The sequence below is a fragment of the Pongo abelii genome, chromosome 2 (assembly GCF_028885655.2).
Source record: "Pongo abelii isolate AG06213 chromosome 2, NHGRI_mPonAbe1-v2.0_pri, whole genome shotgun sequence".
NCBI classification, from domain to species: Eukaryota; Metazoa; Chordata; class Mammalia; order Primates; family Hominidae; genus Pongo; species Pongo abelii.
The window spans coordinates 185,099,957-185,121,168 of NC_085928.1; the positions used below are offsets into that span (position 1 = coordinate 185,099,957).

Consider the following 21,212-nt stretch of genomic DNA (forward strand, 5'->3'; position numbering starts at 1 on the left):
CAGGCAAGAGAAAGAAATAAAGGATATTCAATTAGGAAAAGAGGAAGTCAAACTGTGCCTGTTTGCAGATGACATGATTATATATTTAGAAAACCCCATCGTCTCAGCCTAAAATCTCCTTAAGCTGATAAGCAAATTCAGCAAAGTCTCAGGATACAAAATCAGTGTGCCAAAAACACAGGCATTCCTATACACCAATAACAGACAAACAGAGAGCCAAATCATGAGTGAACTCCCATTCACAATTGCTTCAAAGAGAATAAAATACCTAGGAATCCAACTTACAAGGGATGTGATGGACCTCTTCAAGGAGAACTACAAACCACTGCTCAACGAAATAAAAGAGGACACAAACAAATGGAAGAACATTCCATGATCATGGATAGGAAGAATCAATATCGTGAAAATGGCCATATTGCCCAAGGTAATTTATGGATTCAATTCCATCCCCATCAAGCTACCAATGACTTTCTTCACAGAATTGGAAAAACAACAACAAAAAAAGAACAAAAACTTTAAAGTTCATATGGAACCAAAAAAGAGCCTGCATTGCCAAGACAACCCTAAGCCAAAAGAACAAAGCTGGAGGCATCACACTACCTGACTTAAACTATACTACAAGGCCACAGTAACCAAAATAGCATGGTCCTGGTACCAAAACAGAGGTATAGAACAATGGAACAGAATAGGGCCCTTGGAAATAACACCACACATCTACAACCATCTGATATTTGACAAACCTGACAAAAACAAGAAATGGGGAAAGGATTCCCTATTTAATAAATGGTGCTGGGAAAACTGGCTAGCCCTATGTAGAAAGCTGAAGCTGGATCCCTTCCTTACACCTTGTACAAAAATTAATTCAAGACGAATTAAAGACTTAAATGTTAGACCTAAAACCATTAAAAACCCTAGAATAAAACCTAGGCAACACCATTCAGGACATAGCCATGGGCAAGGACTTCATGTCTAAAAAACCAAAAGCAATGGCAACAAAAGCCAAAATTGACAAACGGGATCTAATTAAACTAAAGAGCTTCTGCACAGCAAAAGAAACCACCATCAGAGTGAACAGGCAATCTACAGAATGGGAGAAAATTTTTACAATCTACCCATCTGACAAAGAGCTAATATCCAGAATCTAGAAAGAACTTAAACAAATTTACCAGAAAAAATCAAACAACCTCATCAAAAAGTGGGCAAAGGATATGAACAGACACTTCTCAAAAGAGGACATTTATGCAGCCAACAGGCACATGAAAAAATGCTCATCATCATTGCTGGCTATCAGAGAAATGCAAATCAAAACCGCAATGAGATACCATCTCACACCAGTTAGAATGGCAATCATTAAAAAGTCAGGAAACAGGTGCTGGAGAGGATGTGGAGAAATAGGAACACTTTTACACTGTGGGTGGGACTGTAAACTAGTTCAACCATTGTGGAAGACAGTGTGGCAATTCCTCAAGGATCTAGAACTGGAAATACCGTTTGACCCAGCAATCCCATTACTGGATATATACTCAAAGGATTATAAATCATGCTGCTATAAGACACATTCACACGTATGTTTATTGCGGCACTATTCACAATAGCAAAGACTTGGAACCAACCGAAATGTCTATCAATGGCAGACTGGATTAAGAAAATGTGGCATGTATACACCATGGAATACTGTACAGCCATAAAAAATGATGAGTTCATGTCCTTTGTAGGGACATGGATGAAGCTAGAAACCGTCATTCTGAGCAAACTATTGCAAGGACAGAAAACCAAACACCACATGTTCTCACTCATAGGTGGTAATTGAACAATAAGAACACTTGGAAACAGGATTGGAACATCACACACAGGGGCCTTTCGTAGGGTGGGGGAAAGGCGGTCATTAGGAGATATACCTAATGTAAATGATGAGTTAATGGGTGCAGCACACCAACATGGCACATGTATACATATGTAACAAACCTGCACATTGTGCACATGTACACTAGAACTTAAAGTGTAATAATAATAATAAAAAGAACATCATTCTTAATAGCTCAAAATATTCCTTTAAGTCTTGATAGTAGCAATAGACAGATCACAGAACTAAAATGAGTTGCCTGATTGTTGTGTATCAATAATGAGTATGCTGGTGGGGCTTTGGATCATTAACAAAATAATTAAATAAAGCGTAAAAATAAATAAAATAAAACTGGCTTTGGGAAAAACTGTAAATTATCGCTTCGTAATCACCAAATGATGTGCTTTAATGAGAACAGCAGGCAGGATGTGGTAAACAAACTATTAAATTGTGAAAAGACCAGTCAGCACATGGTATAGTGGTGCCACACACAAGAGAACAATAACTTATTCAGTTGTCTCTTATTCAATACTCTATAATGTCTAAATCAAAGTTTCTAATGCATTTTTAAAAATGCAAGTTATAAAATTCTGCAATGGAGTTCTGGATCAGTAAGCACTGTCAGGATAGATTATAGTTCTGCACAATCTCTGCTGTAACAATATCATGATGAATGGAGAATGACACCAGCTGCCCATTTATCTCCTAAGATTACTGCTTTGATGATACTGATTATTTCTGGGGCTTCTTAGACTCAAAATTATAGCTGTGGTACTCAGATATCTGTTTTGCAAAGTATGTTCTTAATATGGTCAATTTTTTCCCCTTTGGCTAAGATGTGCTGGTCATCAGGTAGCAAAAAATTAAATCGTTGCTTATTATAATGTGAGGTTTTTCACAATTAAAATATATTAACATTGTTCCATTTACAGAATAAACCCAAATTCTTAAATTGTATTTATACATTTTTTTTCCGGTGGACATTATGGACCATATGCTTACAGTGCGATAAATATTGAGGCACAGGAAATTTTAAAATACTAAATTAGATTTACACATTTCAAAAAGCTCAGAAACTGTTAGGAAGTAGAGATGAGAAATAATAAATAATAATATTCAGTGAAATGATAAAGTTTGAATAAAGTGTCATATAACCAAACAGTATAAAAACATCTAACTAGAAACTAATAAAAAAGCTTTGATGAACAGGGGTGAACTTACAGAAGGAGAATAAAAATTTGAATTAGTTTTGAAGGATTATTCCAGCCAGAGGCAGGTACACAAATAATATTCCAGGTATATGGTCTAAAGGTACAGAGTTATTTGTAATATTTGGAAATGGCCTTTAGTTCTACATGGCAGGACTATATGATGTAGAGGCAAGGTTATTTGAGAAAGACAAAGGAGGTGGGAAGAGAGGCAGAGACAGAGAGAGAGGGAGTGAGAAGAGGAGGTAACGAAAGTAGAAGAGGAAGAGAAAGAAATATAAGTCTAAGTCGGATTATGAAAAGCCTTATATGACATCTAAAGATGTTTTTAGTTTGTTTGTTTAACTTGAAGGTTGAGGAGTCACTTAGTAAGATATATATTATATATATATATACACACATACCATATATATATATACCATATATATATATACACAAAATAAGAATATATATATACTTATATATCTTATATATATAAGATATATGTATATAAGACATATAGCTTATATATATATAAGAATATATATATACATATATATATATACACATATATATATACATATATATATGTGTATATATATATATATATGAAGAATAGGAAACAGCATCGAGGATGAATTATATGAGGAAAGTTAAACAAGGGTGAGGGGGTAAGGCCAGTGTTGTAATGATTCTAATTATTGCTTGCACTGCTATTGAAGGTTGAATCATGCAAAACCCATGGAAATGGAAGCAAGGGAATGGATTTTGATGGTATTTTAGATGTACCATCAACAGTATTTGCTGCTTTAGCAGTGGATGAAGAAGTAAGGAGCCCACTTTCTCCTGACTGTATTTTCCGAAGACTGAGAAAAAGATGATTTTAAGATCAGATAATACTTGTGTTCCATCTTTTCCATGTAGCCGTTTTAAAACCATGCTCTGGGTTCTTCCTTTCAGAAAAGCCCAGTGCTGTGGAGTATAATGTAATTAAAACCCCTGTTTAATGTGCTATGTTTTTCTGGCATTAAAAACATAGAAATCTATTAAAACAAATCCTCTAAAAGGTATGGATTCCTAAATAGTGTTTGTAGAGGCATCTGGTCTTCTGTATTTAGCAGTTTACTCCTTTGGGACCTGTTATTAAAGCCAAGAACTTAATCTCATAAAAAAGGACTGTGTGTTGTTCCACTAAACTAATGTTCATACAGTTCTAACTGAAATGACAAGAGTGAAGGCCATTAAAAAGTAATGCTTGAAATCGATCAGAGATAATGAAATTGCATTGACCCAAGTATTAATCAATTTTAATAATTGCATGTTACAATGGTCTTGCAATAAAAAGGCTGTTATCTTCAATTCAGCTCACTTATGCTATGTCTAGATGATTGTAACACAACTGGTTGAAAAGTGTAGCTATTTTCAACACCTGTGCTGTATTCAGTTTTATTATTGACCCTTTTTGTTCTTTGAAAACCCCAAACTAAACTTCAGTTGTCTAATTGGTTGATAAAACTGTTCAAACCAATTCTTGTTTTGTTGTTATATGGACATAATCTTAAAAAGTTAGTTTTCAAATAGAAAAAGACTAATTTGGGCTAATAAGAAATCAATCATTCAACAAATGATGTCTTGATTCACAAGTCTTTCATAAAGCTATATATGGATTCATTGAAAGAATTACTGATAAAGTCATGGACACCTCTTTTTGTTTCTGTGATGAGTCCCCCTTTTTGCATCTACCTTTTAAGTGGTATCCTACATTCTTGTCAAATGTTATTAAAAATTAACATCTTCCAGTTTAGGTTAATATTTTCTCTGATCCTGAGTGAAGACAAGTAATAAGGTTGAATCTGTTTCTATAACAAGGAATAGAAATTTACTTTATGCTTGTTCGAGGGTCTGGCCAAACGGCCATACAGATCTATAAGTGTTTTGGTGATGGTTGGGTCATCACTGATTACATACTCGCCACCTGACTTGTCTTAGGTTCTTTGTCTCGGGCTTTAACAAACAATATATGCAACTGACTAAACATTCAAGCTTACTGTACTGTTGTCCTTGGCTACCTCTTGGCCTGCAAAGTGGAAAACGAGATGTTTCACAACCAGAGCATGGGGCAAACTAATGGTTAGGGAGAAAAGCAGAAACTCATTTTGGCGCCCTCCTCTGGACAGGGAAGATACAACACTTTCATTACTGGCCGTGGTTGCAGCTGTTTCTGCAGAACGTCCCTCCTGATTCAAGCTGCCTCAGGTAAAAGAGCTGAGGAACACCCCCTTTTATGAAGCTAACTGGAAATAATTGTTGCTCTTATGGGAAAAGTCCAGGAAGTTCCAACATCCAGTTAAAATTGAAACCTACATGTTCATCCACATCACACTTTTTTTTTTTTTTTACAGATTTGGGCCAACAGGCTTCCACTATTTTACTTAGGACCCTGGGCATCCTCCCTATGCAGGTCCTCATTCCACAGAGCACAGAGCCAAGATACCCCCAGATTCAAGATGGGTTTCTCCATATGTTCCCTCTGGCCACAGTTTGGTTGACTTTTTAATGTAACTAAAATGCGTTTTTTTCCTTTTCTTTCTCAGAGTAGAGGCCAGTATTTAGGGGAGATTTTATGTAAAAGACAGGACAAGCTTCTACCAGTTTTTACTGGTTTCATTCTTGTATCTGTGATCTCTGCATTTCTTTTTCTTTCCCATTCTGTCCTTACTGCCACAATGGCGACACATTGTAATAGTTGAAAGGAAATAATGAAAATAATTATGCTGTCCTGAATTGGTAGTTGATTAAACTCAGCTTTGTATTGTTAGGGGAACTAGACGGTGAATAGGTGGAACATACCTTGTGAATCCCACTTTTACAAAGGATTTTCTTTTTCTGGTTATAAATAAGCCCCTGCCTATACTGATGTAAACTTTTGTTCATGATTGCCTCAGGAAGGAAATAGAGGGACATTCTGCATACTGGTTGATCGCCGCTGGGCCACTGCAGTCAACAGTGATAAGGATATGTGTTGGGTTTATTCATGCACTGGAAAAGTTTTATTGTATGAATATCCAGTGCAACCCCCCAATTTCACGTGACTGTGAACCAAGCATTGGTTTTGGCCTTGGACTTGTTTTTCTTTTAAATGCTCCTGAAAGGTGCATTGAGACATAAAATATTAAGTATATTCATGTTTATGAATAGGTGTAATGAGACATTAAATATTAAAAGCCAAACAAAGTTGACTAAGGGACTTCAAGAGGATAACTGGCATATCATTAGACAAGAAAGGGAGCTATGAGCAGCACTACCTGAGAATTGTTAGAATTTATCGTCTAGTATTAAATTAGGTTATAAATTGGGGGTTTCCTGTTTAATGTGTCTTGCTTCTAGCTGGGGTTTTGCTTGAAGCAGCTTTCTCTTTATTATCTCCTCCCATGCTCTCTCTCCCCTCTGGCCTCACCGCACTCACATTTGCATTTTCCAGTTAGAGGAAAAATTTATATGAACATTGTTTCAATCTGTTTTGTGCAGCCATAACAGAATGCCACAGGCTGAGTAATTGATAAACAGTAGAAATTTATTTATCATGGTTCTCAAGGCTGAGAAGTCCAAGATCAAGGAGCTGGCATCTTGTAAGGACCTTCTTGCTTCATTATTTTATATCAGAAGGTGGACAGGCAAGAGAATGTCAGCAAGAGAAAGGCAAAAAGGGAGCCAAACTCATCTTTTATAATGAACCCATTCCTATGATAATGAACCCATTTTCATGATAATAACATTAATCCATCTATGAGGGCAAAGCCCTGTGGCCTAATCACCTCTTAAAATTCCTACCTATTAATACAGTTACAATGGCAATTAAAGTTCAACATGAGTTTTGGAGGGGACATTCAAGCCATAGCAGACAGCTTTTAAAAATTACCTTTAAAATGTTTAAAATAGGAAGGACAAAATCACTTGGAAAAGTTCTTAAACCAAGAGAAGACATTAGAATATGGAGATTTTTGTTGATTATAAAGTGCTCAGACTTTTGAACTAAGCAATGACTAATGCAGTTCAGGACATGTATGGATGGCGGTATTAATAGATAGTAGGGCAATGGTCCCAAAGTCATGATTTCTGTCATGAAACATTTTTAACTTCCGAGTACTTGGCATAGTGCCTATCCACACTAGTGCTTGGGTGCTATGCCCCAATAAAAATTTGACATTGTTCTTGATATAGTCATTGTCACATATTAATTACAGAAAAATATCCAAATTCCTAATTATGGCTTCAGGTCATGACCTGGCTCCTCTATTTCGGACTTTCTCTTTCTACTGTGCCTCCAGCTGGGCTACCTGCAGTTGTCTAGATGCACCCTACTGTTTACTTTCCATGTGTTCTTAGCTTAAGCTGCTGCCTCTGCCTTACATCCCCCTCATCTGTATCTCTAGTGAATACATATTAATATTTCAAGAGACAACTTATATATTTCTTCCACTGTGAAACATTTTCAAAGCCCTTACCAATCTTCTGTAAAACACAATTGACCATGTTAAACTTTGTGCTCTGACAGTATATTAGCATTAAGCACTTAAGCATTCTTGTCGTTTTGTTTTCTTCAACCATATCATGTTTCTTAAGAACAAAGATATATGTTATTCAATTTTTGTGTTTTTTCTTTTTGTCTAAAAATGTAATGTTTTTATTCGCAAAGGGATAGTTTTTTTCCTCTTAAGGAAAGAGAAAAGAACATCAGGGTAGCCATCTAAGATACTTTCCAAATCAGATTGCAGACCTCTGTGTTGTTTTTGCCCATCTCTTGTGTTTGTGTCTGTGTGGTTAAGTGGATTATCTGACTTGGTTCCACTTCATTTAAATATTTGACTTCTTCTGTTTGTAGGGGTCTCTGCCACTTTTCATGAGAATACTGAAGCTATTTGGGCATGATCAAATTCTACAATCTAACATATAATTAGGCAAAGTAATAATAGCAGTTTTAATTTCAAGTTACAGAAAATTCTGTTAACATTGGCCTAGACAAATAAAACAAGATGTTTGGAGTTAGGTGGTCACTGTTGTTGGTTCAGTTGATCATTGATGACATCACAAACCCATGCATATTGTGACATTGCCAGTTTCAACATCTTGGTTTTCATCCTTACACTTTTTACCTCAGGGTCATTAGAAAGCCACTACAGATCTAGGCATCTGAGCAGGAATAAGAGAGGAAAGGCAACTCTAGCCACATTAATTACTTTTATCCAGAAGATAAATGCTTTTTCCAAATCTTTCAACAGGCTTTCATTTTACATTTGGCGTATTTTTGTCATATAGCCTTCCCTAGCTGCAAGGGAGGCTTTTCAAACTTCTTTATGGAATTCAGCAAGAAAGTAAAGCGGTAAGAAAGGGTGATGTGTTAAACAAGAATGTGTGCCACACAGTAGGGGATTAAGAAAAGTGCTTAAATTATTATCATACATGATAGAATAAGAATATATCATATGACACATGCTAACACAGCAATATGGGTGTTTCAAGAAAGAGATATCACTATTTGGAGAGAGTATTGTGTTCCAAAGAAACTTTATGAGATAATGTCCTCTCATATGGAACTTAAAGGTTAATAGAATTTCAATAGGCAGAAATGGGAATAGACAATATATTACAGTAGAGACATGATCACTAAAGTTTTGTTTTTAGGGAAGATCAATCTAGTGAGCAGTTTTCAAACATGGGTGAAGTGAGTCAGAAAAATAATAGGGAGAAGTAGATCGTATAGAGTAACACTTTCTGATGGAACACTCTATGGTGATGGAAGTGTTCTAGATCTGCATTGTTCAATATAGCAGCCACTAGCCACATGTGGCTACTGAGCACTTGCGAAATATGGCTGTTGAGAAGTAAAAAATGTATTTTAAATTTTACTTATTTTCAATTTAATTGAAATTAAATTGATTGTTTAATTTCAATTAAACTACCTGGTAGCTGGTGGTTAACATACTGGATAGTACAGGGTGAAACATTGTGGGCCATTGTAAGTTGAGTTTGGTTTTTTCTCTGAAAAGTTTCCAGAAGCTACTGGAGAATGTTAAGCAAAGGAGCGACATGATTCAAATTAGGTTTTTACAAGACCACTCTACTACTTTGTTGAAAATAGCGCTAAGTGGGAGAGAACAGGGAGCCCTACTGCACTAATCCAGATGGTAGATGATGGTGGCTTGTACCAGGATGTTATAAATAGGGATGGTGCAAAGATATTGGATCCTTTATGTGTTTTCAAGGTCAAATGAACAGGATCCTTTGATTGATTACATATGGAATGTGAGAGAAAATAATTGATATAAGAATACTTTTACATTTTTTGGCCTAAGTGGCTAAAAGAAGATACAGTTTATTAAATGAGATGACAAAGATTTAGGGAGGCACCTATTTTGTACAAGAACAGAAGCTGGTATCTGGAACCTAACAGGTTCGAGATGCCTACTAGACATCCAAGAACATATGTTAAGTGCATAGTTCAGCAGAATCTATTTTGGAGATAAAAGTTTTAGAATTGTCAACATATTAGTGTCATTTAAAGTTGTGAGAATAGTGGAGATTACCAAAAGAGTAAGTGTAAAGAGAAGAGAGATGAGACATAAGGACTGACTTAGACTTGAGGCATTCCAACAGTTTAATGAGGCAGAACCAGCAAAGGAGACTTGAAATTGGAAGGCAATACTCCTGAATTTAGAGGAAATCCAAAACAGCCAAAATTTGGAATTCTAAGAGTATGTAGTGTTCAATTTTGTCAAAATGCCCTTGCTATACGTAAAACAATGAGATCTGGCAATTAACTATTGGATTTAGCAAAGTGAGTGTATGTGTATGGGAGAAGGAGTAATTGGTGATTGCAACAAGAATAGTTTTTGGGGGGTAGGGAGGGCTAAAGCCTCATTGGAGTGGATTCAAGTGAGACCAGAAAAGAGGAATTGGAGATAGGAAGAACAGATGAAAGAGGCGATTGACTTAGGAAAAAAAGCATTAGATCTAATAAATTCTGATTGTGCAGCATATGGGCTTTAATTTGATAGAGATATAAGGGAAAAGGTACATTTTAAAGCAGACATAACTTATTTTATTGGTTCTGGGATCAGCTGAGCTGTCTCACTCACTGCACACAGTATTGGCAATTTCACTGATTTAGAGCTATCTTGTTAACTTTATCAGCCTATCAAACTGGCATTTAAAAAGTAACCGAACAATTCCATTTTTAAAATTCAATCTTAGTTCCAAGATATGTTAAAGGAAAATATATATATTTCAAATGAACACATGTAACTTATTTTCTGAGAAAAGGTGTAAGAATTATATATGATAATGGAGAGCTTTATTGTCACCAAAACAAAACAAAAAAAAAACTCAAAACTTTTTTCCACTGTTATGCTGAGCAGTTCATCAAAGAGAATGTATTTAATACATAAATTAATGATTAATGAAGTTTCCTGAGGTTGACGGGTAAACACATAAATATTTGCAACAGAAATCTCAAAGATAGTCCAGATTTATCAAAACCAAAAGGGATTAAATATTTTTCCCGAGGGCATTCAACTTGTTCAAGCTACCCTTTTTTTTTTTTTAAGAATGTTTACTAACATTCTAAAAATTGAATGTGAGTTGTTGGTCTTATTAAAGTATCATGGTAAATGTTATGAGTATCTACTGTAGAATATGTTAATATTCAGTTAATATGGGCCTGAGGGGTAAAGAAAGAGGATACTTAGGTGAATCTGCTGAAATCGCCCTGAGGAACCAGGGCCATTGCTTTGAGCTTGGCCTCTCTTGAAGTGAATCTCAAGAAATGTTAGTCTGTTTGCCACTGCTCTGGGACACCATTCACGGGAGTGCTCATGTAATAAACAGATCCCTAGACATCATGACATGTCATTCAGAAAAAGGTAAATACAATAAATATTTATCATTTCACTTCATTATCTCCCACTACCCCCCAAAGTGAAGCATTTTAGTTTAGGTCATAGATTGTATCCCAGCCTGTGGTACCTTGGATGAGTTAGAACTGCTCTGGGAATCTGTTCTTCTCCTATAAGGTATCCCTGTGGTAATTTCCAAAGATTCATGAAGTTTACATAGCAAGTCTATGAATAGCAGAAATATTTACTTTCAGGACTGACATGGGACACCTTTGGGCATCATACACTATGTTTACCTGGTTCATAGGAGGGCTCCTGCAGAAATGCCAAGGGCAGACTTTTCCAATTATGATGTTGACCATGGTATTAATAGAATCTGAAGAGGAAGAAATGTCCCCTGCTTTTCTTTCAGTTAAACTAGCATCTTAATTATACATTTTGTGACCCCTTATCTGGAAATATTACTATTAAGTACCCTTTACATTATTATATGTATGCTGACTATACTTAAATTTAATAATTTCAGTTAACACTATTTTCTGTTCATACTGTTTTCAATATAAAATAAATATTATTAATAGCTGGGCATTGGGGTGAGTGCCTATATTCCCAACTACTCAGGATAATGAGGCAGGAGCATGGTTTGAGCTCAGGAGTCTGAGACTGGCCTGGGCAACATAGCAACGCCCTGTCTCAACATAAATAAGTGACTAAATATTATGAAAGACACATGACATAAAAATGATGGAAATAAAAACAAAAATATTAATAATGTGGTATAGTGTAGTTATAGTTCATTGATTTCAATTATGTATACTTTTATGAGTTTTCCTTTACTGTTCAGTATATTTGCATTTATAATTATACAAAACACATGAATAGAAATATATTTTGTATGAAATATAGATAACATAGATAACATAGATAACATCTATGAATGTTATCATCTCTTGACTAAGTAATATAGAAGGTTGTCAAGATTTCTCTCCTGGAAGAATTACAGTGTTATTGGAAGGCAAAATATAAATACAGGAGCATCTTGGATAATAGTTTAGAAAATTAATGCTATTAACTATATTTTATTTAAAGCAGTTTTAATTGTGAAGAAAGTGCTTGTGATTCAAATTAATTTCAATCTTTCTTTAGAAAGAAAAACATAAGGTAAAGGTAAAGGTTTTTAAATTCTTACATATTTGAAGAGCATGGTTGTCTAATTTTTCAACATTTGGAATAAATCATTTAATTTTCAATAACTAAAGATTAGCTACTTCAAAGAACAAAGGACTATTTGATTAGTATCATTTCTTCAATTTACCCTTTTTTTCTCTTTTGTGTTTTTAGTAGGCAATCCCATGGCCTGCTGAGATTTCATTTATTTGATTTTGTTCTGTATTCTCATCATTGCACAGAAGATTGGAAAAATGTCCTGCTGTATTGTTTCAGTTCGTTTGGAAATTGACCAGTAGGTATAAGGGAATACAAGGAGAAATGTATTTTCAATATCAAGATTTAGATATGAGTGAATTTAACAAAGGGAAGTGTTATAAAGCTCCAGTGCATTCTTTTCATTTCAGATTCTTTATGATTTATATAGATTCGTAGGATCAGAGGATGTTAGAACTAGAAGAGACTGTAAATGCCATCAAATCCAATATTTTTACTTGATTTTTAAATTTATTAAATTTTATTTTTATTAAAATATTTAACTCACAAAAAATGTATATATTCAAGATGTACCACATGATGATTTGAGCTGTGCATAGATTGTGTACTAATTACCAATTTTTTTTTTTTCTTTGAGACAGAGTCTCATTCTGTCACCCAGGCTGGAATGCAGTGGCAGGATGTTGTCTCATTGCAACCCCTGCTTCCCAGATTCAAGCGATTCTCCTGTCTCAGCCCCTGGAGTAGCTGGGACTACAGGTGTGCGCCCCTATGCCTGGCTAATTTTTTTTGTGTTTTTAGTAGAGACAGGGTTTTGTCATGTTGGCCAGACTGGTTGAATTACTGGCTTCAAGTGATCTGCCTATCTCAGCTTCCCAAATTGCTGAGATTACAGGCATGAGCCACCATGTCCTGCCACCAAAGTCAAATTAATTAACACATCCACTACTACCCACAGTTACCATTGTGTGTGTGTGTGTATGTGGTAAGAACACTTAAAATCTGCTTTCTTATAAAATTTCAAGTAAACAGTACATTATTAACTATAGTCACTGTGGTGTACATTGGTCACCATGGTGTAAAATAAACCCCTGGAGCTCATTAATCTTATAACTAAAAACTTTGTAGTCCTTGACCAACCTCTCCCCATTCCCCACCCCCATCCAGTCCTTGGCAATGACCATTCTATACTCTGCTTTTATGAATTTGACTTGGTAGAGTCTACATAAGAATGTAAACTGTCTGTGTTTGGGTTATTTCACTTAGCATACTTTTTCAGATTAATATATGTTATTACAAATGGCAGGATTTCCTTCTTTTTAAGGCTGAATAATATTTCATTGTATATCTATACACATGTATATTTATATGTCTTACATTTCCTTTATCCATTCATCCGTTGACAGACATTTAGGTTGTTCCCATATCTTGGCTACTGTGAGTAATGCTGCACTGAATGTGAAGGTACAGATATCCCTTTGAGATACTAATTTTACTTTCTTTGAATGTATTCCCGAATGAGAATTGTTAGATCATATAGTAGTCCTTTTTTAACTTTTTGAGGAACTTCTGTACTGTTTTCCATAATGATTGTACCAATTTATATTCCCAACAATAGTGTACTTTTCTCCACATCCTTGCCAACACTTGTCTCTTGTCTTAATGATAATAGCTATCCTATCAGCTGTGAGGTGATTTCTTATTGTAGGTAGGATTTGCATTTTCTTAGTGATTAGCAATGTTGTGTACGTTTTCATATACTTGTTGGCCATTTTTATGTCTTTTTTGGAGAAATGTATATTAAGTTCTCTTCCCCATTTTTAAAATCACATTGTTTGTTGTCTCATATTGGGTTGCATAAGTCCTTTATAACTTTTGTATATTATAACTGCTTATACATTTTGGATATTAACTTCTTATCAGATATCAGATATAAGGTTTACAAATACATTTTTTTCCCATTCTGTGGGTTGCCTTTTCATTTTGTTGATTGTTTCCTTGCTATGAAGAAACTTTTTTAGTTTTATGTAATCCCACTTGTTTATTTTTGCTTTTGTTGCCTATGCTTTTGGTGTCATATCCAAAAAGTTTTTGTCAAGACCAATGCCACAGAACTTTTCCCTGTGTTTTCTTCTAGGAGTTTATGATTTCAGGTCTTACCTCGAAGTTTTTAATCCACTTTGAGTTGACTTTGGTATGTGGTATAAGACAAGGGTCCAATGTCAATTCTTTTGCCTGTAGATATTCAACGTTCCCAATACCATATATTGAAGAAACTATCTTTTCTCTATTGTGTATTCTTGGCACCCTTGTCACATTAGTTGAACACCAGGAGGCCAATGAGAGGGTCAGATAGAATTATGTATTTGTTTCTCTTTAAGCCATCGAATTTGACACATGTATGTGTCCATTTGTAGGTTCTATTCTGTTTCACTGGTATATATATGTCTGTTTTTATTCTAGTGCCACACTATTTTGATTACTGTAGCTTTGTAATATAGTTTGAAATCAGGACATGTAAAACCTCCAGCACTGTACTGTTTTATCAAGATTACTTTGGCTATTCACTGTCTTTTATGGTTCCATACAAATTTAGGATTGTTTTTTCTATTTCTTTGACAAATGCCATTGGAATTTTGATAGGGATTGCATTGAATCTGTCAATGACTTTGGGTAGTATGGATATTTCAACAATATTAATTCTTCTAATTCATGTACATGCTATATCTTTCCATTTATTTGTGTCTTTTCAATTTCTTTTATCGGTGTTTTACAGTTTTCCTTGAACAGCTATTTCATCTCTTTGGTTAAGTTTATTTCTAAGTATTTTATTCTAATTGATGCTACTGTCAGTGGGATTATTTTCTTAATTTTTTAATAGCTTGTGGTTACTGTATAGAAATGCCAGCTGATTTTGTATGTTGATTTTGAATGTTTTTACTCTGAGGTGATGTAACTGAACATAAGAAAGATTAAAACATTTCCCCTAAATCAAGCAACTAGTTGGCATCATCTTTAAGCACATAATGCAAATTACTAATTCCCCAGATAATCATCTATCTGGCCTGTGACTGGTGGTTTTCTGGGTGTTTCTATAGTTATATACACAATTAAGTTTGGATCTACCTGTTCACACACACACATCTGCAGTGACTATGTCTTCCATGTGTGCATGGCTTGTCTACAGTCACAGTTTATTTGCTTCTTTTATTCTGGTTTGGTTTCTTCTCATCGTATCTTGTAATATGTGCTCAAGTGCCATGTGAGATATCAGTAAATAAAATGAGTTCCCTTGAAGAATGATTTTAGACAAATACCTTCAAGGTAACTTGTAGCCAAAGCTTAAACTGTATCTGCCACTTTTGTTTTCCTACTGCAGAGTTATTTGTGCACGTTTCTATTGTATCTCCTGAAAGTGTGATGATGCTAGTCGACGTAATCCATACATTTACTTCATCATGAGTGCCATCAGTTACTCAGCTTTTTTGGGGGGTCCTTTTTCATGACTGTTTTGTAGCTTAAAAATGGAAAACAGCTGCAATGTATTGATCCTATGTACCTGGTATTTTGTGTGCATAATCTCTAATTCTCAAATAACCCTTACCCCTAAATATTATTTTTTTCTCAATATATATCATTAAAAGACAGGCTGAGTAAAAAATATGGCAGGGTAGAAATGCTTTATTAACTATTAATAGTTAATACTATTAATATTAATCAATAATCAATTAAATTAAATTATTAATTAAATTAATTAATAATTAATAATAGTAACACTATTGACTATTAATAGTTAATTAACTATTAATAGTTATTAAAGCTATTTTGAAGACTAGGGGTGAGGGTGGAACATTAAGTAAGGGAGATAAAGTATGATGATACTGAGCAGGGAATAACTTAAAATTCAAGACTGTTGTCACTTTTCTTAAACATTCTCCCACCACTGCCACTCTAAGTGAGAACCATGAATACCTGTCTACCTTCTTTGTCTTGGCTCCAAGATAACTGATTTTTTAAAATGCCTTTAAGTTTTATCAGAATAATAAAGCATAAATCAATTTAACTAAAGCAATAATTATACAAACATATTATAGTTCAAATTACAAGATATAAAATATATCCACATAGAGTGAAAACATAACATCCTACATTAATTGATGAGTAAGTTTTGCCCTTTTTTACTTTTATTATCAGAGATATAGAGTAATAGTTTCCTTATGTTGCCTATAGCTCTTTATTAACAAATAGATGGCTCCTGTCTGCTACTAATGCAAATAATGTTTTGTTCAAAAATAATATCCCTCAACAGTTTAAACGTTTATGCGTAAAATCCCTTTAAGTGTTCTAGAGTACAGATTTCTCCACTGGGAGGAATGAGTTAATTCTCGGTTAATATGAAGAATTCTAGTAGAGCATCATCATTACCTGTGAGAGGTTTATTTCAAAATCATTTAATATGCTTGCCAAGAAAATTGATAATTCATTGTGTTGGGAAGATGAATGAGGGCATATATTTCTTCATACGGTAATAAAAAAAATCCTTGTACTTCCTTTGCTAATATCCCTAGGCTTCTCTCAAAAAATGATGTGCACACAAAAACATATAAACACAGATTTGTAGGGTAAGCATGTGTAAATAACCAACACTATAAAGCTTATAGTAGGATTTTTTGCTGGCATATGAAGATTTTTAATAAACACCACCAAGTTAGTCAAATAAAGTGATTAAAAATTACCGCGGAAAAAAAATCAGTCGAAAAGAAAGATGTTGATTTCAAAACCTAAAGTCAAATTGTAACAAGAGGCCCTTAGAAATAAAGTACAGATCCTGGAGATAATACTACCTTTCAGAACAGAGCAGGTGATCCTGAAAGATCCTGTGAGTAGTAACTGGAGGATAGATAAAACTAATGTCAGAGATAGCCAGGTATCTTGATAAGAAATCTGAGATCAATAAAATAAGTATGTATTTAAGTAGAAAGCACCAGAAAAATTGGAAGTTGTTCTGAGAGCAGAATTTTAGGAACCAGACAGAATATCAGTTCTAGAGAAAAATGTTAAGAATAAGCCTGAAGAAGCTCATTATAGCATCATATTAAATATCAGAATCAGAACCTTAACACAGAAGACTAATGTAAATTATATGCAGACCCAAAGTTCAAGTGTTACGGGGAGAAGGAATGGGAATATGGGCAAAAGCTTTATGTGACTGAAAAAGCAACTCTTTTAGTTTGGTAACCATTGTGAACCTACTCCTTAGGGTGTAGAGGGGGAAGATAAGATGAGATAGTAAGGCAGAGTATCTGAGGGGCCAGTGCTTCTGGTTTCTGAAGGAGCCAATGATGAAGGAGACATCATTGCAGTGTAAGAGGAGAAAGAAGGCTGGGAAAACACGTACACTAAAGCTGAGACAGGACATAAGTCAGATTGTGGGGCCAAGAGTTTAGAGTTGACTTGAGGGAGACAGGAAGCTCTAAAGCAGTTTAGCACTGTCTGATGGATATTTGGTGTCACTGTGTCTAGCTTAAATGGTCATTGGACATCTCTGAATAAAATGGATAAAGCTCAACTATTCCAGTGCTTTCAACTTTCTCCAAGAAGGATGGGTTAAAGTGGCACTGAGACTGCAGGTAGGAGGTAAGTTGTCCCAGGTATAGGTTGAAGGAATGATTAGGGGACCAGGAGTCCAATGTTAGGGTCAGAGAAAACTATGTATTTGTTCCTCTTTAAGCCATTTAATATTGCAGACATTGTGATGCAAATTTTTATAAGCATGCTTGAAGAGAAAAATCAAAATCCAGTTTTGTTTTTTTCTTTCTGAAGACGCTAAATGGGATTTTCACAGTAATGAAGGTGTTCTTCAAAAATGACCTCATGCTTTAAAATCTGCTACCAATTGAAGGCTTGATTGATGTAGGGCAACACTATTTAGCAGATTTCTACTTTCTAAAGAGTCTAGTGTGATTACCATCTTTGACAATTAAGAGGTCACAGTGACCTTGTGTTTCCATAAGTTAATAAAAATTATGATATTTATTTGAAACGATTCATCAAATAAGGCTTTGGTTTTAAAAATAACTCTTGGCAAGCTAATATTCTTTTGGGAAAAAAGAAGTACATACATCATTGGTGGGCAAAAATACATGTCTGTATTATAGAATTCCCTTGATAAACCCCCAATTAAACTTTTGTTCTGGGAACTTAATGATGGAATTTGTTGAAATTGACCCCTTACAAGATGACAAGTAGTACTAAATATCTGTATTATAAAATTTTGTAGTCTTAAGCTTGTCTCTTTCTTTTATACTGAAGAAAAATATTTCTCATTACACAATAATAATCTCCCACTATGGAAAAATTGAAAAATGCATAAATATAGAAAAAAAAGTTATCTTTATTAGTTTTACCATAATTACCACATTGATTGATATGTTTCCTTTGCACAAGGATGTATAATTTTTTTAAATGTTTCACCCACATATATTATTTTAACCAGTTTATTTAACCTAACTTTGTATCATTAGAATTTCATAACACATTATTTCTAATTATGTTTTTACTTGTTCTTAGTAATTATTTATAATGGCTGCATGCTATACTATAAAGTTACATGCCTTAATTTATTTAACCCATCCTTATTTTTGTGCATGCAAATTATCACCACATTTTTAACCTTATAAATTGTATTTTTATAAATAATCTTGTACATAAAATATATTTCACATTCAGATATTTTTTAGATTACATTTCTGCAAGTGGAATTAATATGACGAGAGATTGACACTTTTTTTTTTTTTTTTTTTTTTTTTTGAGACAGAGCCTCCCTCTGTTGCCCAGGCTAGAGTGCAATGGCTCAACCTCAGCTCACTGCTACCTCCCAGGTTCAAGTGATTCTCCTGCCTCAGACTCCCGAGTAGTTGGGATTACAGGCACCTCCCACCACACCCAGCTAAGTTTTTTTGTTTGTTTGTTTGTTTTGTTGTTGTTGTTGTTGTTTGTATTTTTAATAGAGACAGGGTTTCACCAGGTTACCCAGGCTGGTCTCGAACTCCTGACCTCAGATGATCCACCTGCCTCGGCCTCCCAAAGTGCTGGGATTACAGGCTTGAGCCACCACACCTGTCCGAGATTGACCCAATTTTTAAATCTTCTGATAATAATAATATCAAACACCATCTTCCAAAAGAATGTTTTACCACTTTATTAATTTCCCTCCATTAAAAAATAATTTTTCTCTCTCTTCAAAGGCTGGCCATGGGGCGGGGGTGAGGGACCAGACCTAGAGGACTTCAAATTGGATGGAGATAGTGAAAGGAGTTTCAAAGCAGAGGTTGGAGTGAGAAATGCAAGAAAGGATAGTAAATCCAAGAGAAGACTGAGGTTCAAAAAGTCAAAAAAGTGAATGAAGTAGATTATCACTGTGACTGTTCTAGAAGACTGAATACAGAGATGTGTAGACTGAGAAAACTTACCCAGCAGTTGAATCAATGCTGAGAAGAATTAATATAAGTCATAGGCAATCTCCTAGAGGTAAAGATCCACAACTTTTTGTCCAAAACTCCTGGGGGCAGGTATGCTGACATTCACATTTTGGAATTTTTTTTAGATTAATATCTTCTAGTAATATAATTCATAATACCCCAACAGGGTTTGGGATAGTACAAGTAATAAACTTTTAATATTTGTTTTCCTAATCATTTGTCCCTGGATGGGACACCTTAAGATTAATGTCAGTAACGATGAGATTTTTGCCACCAAATGAGTTTACTGCAAACTTACGAAAAATGGCTTTGCTTTACAGAGTATTATTATTATTATTATTATTATTTTAGAGATGGTATCTCTCTATGTTATTCAGGCTGAACTCGAGCTCCTAGCCTCAACTGATCCTCCCGAATAGCTGAGACTACAGGCTCACATCACCATGCCCAGCTACAAAATATTTTTGAATGTAGGAAATACAGATAAGATCTTGTGAATATATACTGCTATTGGTAGTTTGCTTTTAGAACCGTGGTACATGGGCAGGTGAATCGCACTAAAGAGCTAGAAAACAAATTTCAGCCTTTTAAAATATATATATATATAAAGAATAATGAAGGTTTTATTTCTGTTTTCCTTTGTTTATTTTACAAATATCTTTTTGAGTTGCAAAAATTATGTATTTTAAATGTATTTTTTTGAAAGAAGTGAAATATTTTTCTTTCTTTGAATTTTTCTGTCCAATGATATATTAAACACAAATAGAACTCTTACCCTCTGACACTCGGGAATATTCTGTTTGAAAAATCTCCAGGTGGAAATTAGATTTTTTTTAAGCAAATACTTTTATTAAATATTTGGAAGACATAAACTATGATATTACCCTCAGATTTATTCATTTCCTTGAGAATTACTGCTTCTCTTTCCCTTTTAAATACATCCTTGTTCTGGAAATCATAAAGAATAAAATGTGTCATTAGATATATATACCTGAAAAAGTGATTCATTGAAAAAAATAAGTTTGGTTTCCTTTCTACTTGGTAATTTGTAATGTGGAAATATTATTTTCTCTTTTACATACAATTTTATCTTTCTTAGAATTGCAAAAGTCATTATTATCATATAAGAATAAGGAAAAATACATTTCTAAGCCTGGAAGAGGTAATTTATTTCCTATGTCTTTGCTGTTCAAATAGATAGTTCTCTATCAACATTATTCTGAAATGCTACGTAGATGATGATTCATATATCTTCCCTTAGTATCATCTTCTTATATTTTATTATCCATATTCAGAGAATTTTGTTCAACTTCTAACCTAGTTCATTCTTTCTATAATTTAAATTCATTATTCTAAACTTATCTTCAGTTGAAACAGAGTAGGTGCTTATCAGATTATATTTCTTCTTATATTTGAAGATTGCATTAGTCTTCAACTTTTATTTCTCTACAGTAAAAAGTATTTCTTAAAAAGATTATGCATTGCAAATTAGTTTCATGCTCTTTGTAGTTGGGTCAAAAGCAAAACACAAAACTCTAACAAAGGGGTAACAACTGATAAAAATTTTGACAACTTATCATTCAGTCAACTAATATTTATATAGGGCTAATTGGGTGGTAAGGCAGTAGGGTAATGGATAAAAAAC

The 21,212-nt window shown here is 34.3% G+C and overlaps 1 protein-coding gene and 1 long non-coding RNA gene across 19 annotated transcripts in view; both read left to right on the top strand.

Moving 5' to 3' along the window:
• Positions 1–21,212, top strand: part of NAALADL2 (N-acetylated alpha-linked acidic dipeptidase like 2) — a 1,370,084-nt gene that overhangs the window by 683,563 nt on the left and 665,309 nt on the right. The gene's annotated exons all lie outside the window — the stretch shown is intronic.
• LOC129058729 (uncharacterized) overlaps positions 7,672–21,212 on the top strand; it is a 33,673-nt gene continuing 20,132 nt past the window's right edge. Inside the window, exons 1-6 of one of the 5 annotated variants that reach the window (XR_008524057.2) lie at positions 7,672–8,410; positions 12,264–12,384; positions 12,724–12,845; positions 13,493–13,550; positions 17,610–17,723; positions 18,904–19,657. This is a non-coding gene — a long non-coding RNA (uncharacterized LOC129058729). The remainder of the gene's footprint in view (positions 8,411–12,263; positions 12,385–12,723; positions 12,846–13,492; positions 13,551–17,609; positions 17,724–18,903; positions 19,658–21,212) is intronic. The other 4 variants (XR_008524062.2, XR_008524056.2, XR_008524055.2 and 1 more) reach the window with 4 other exon arrangements.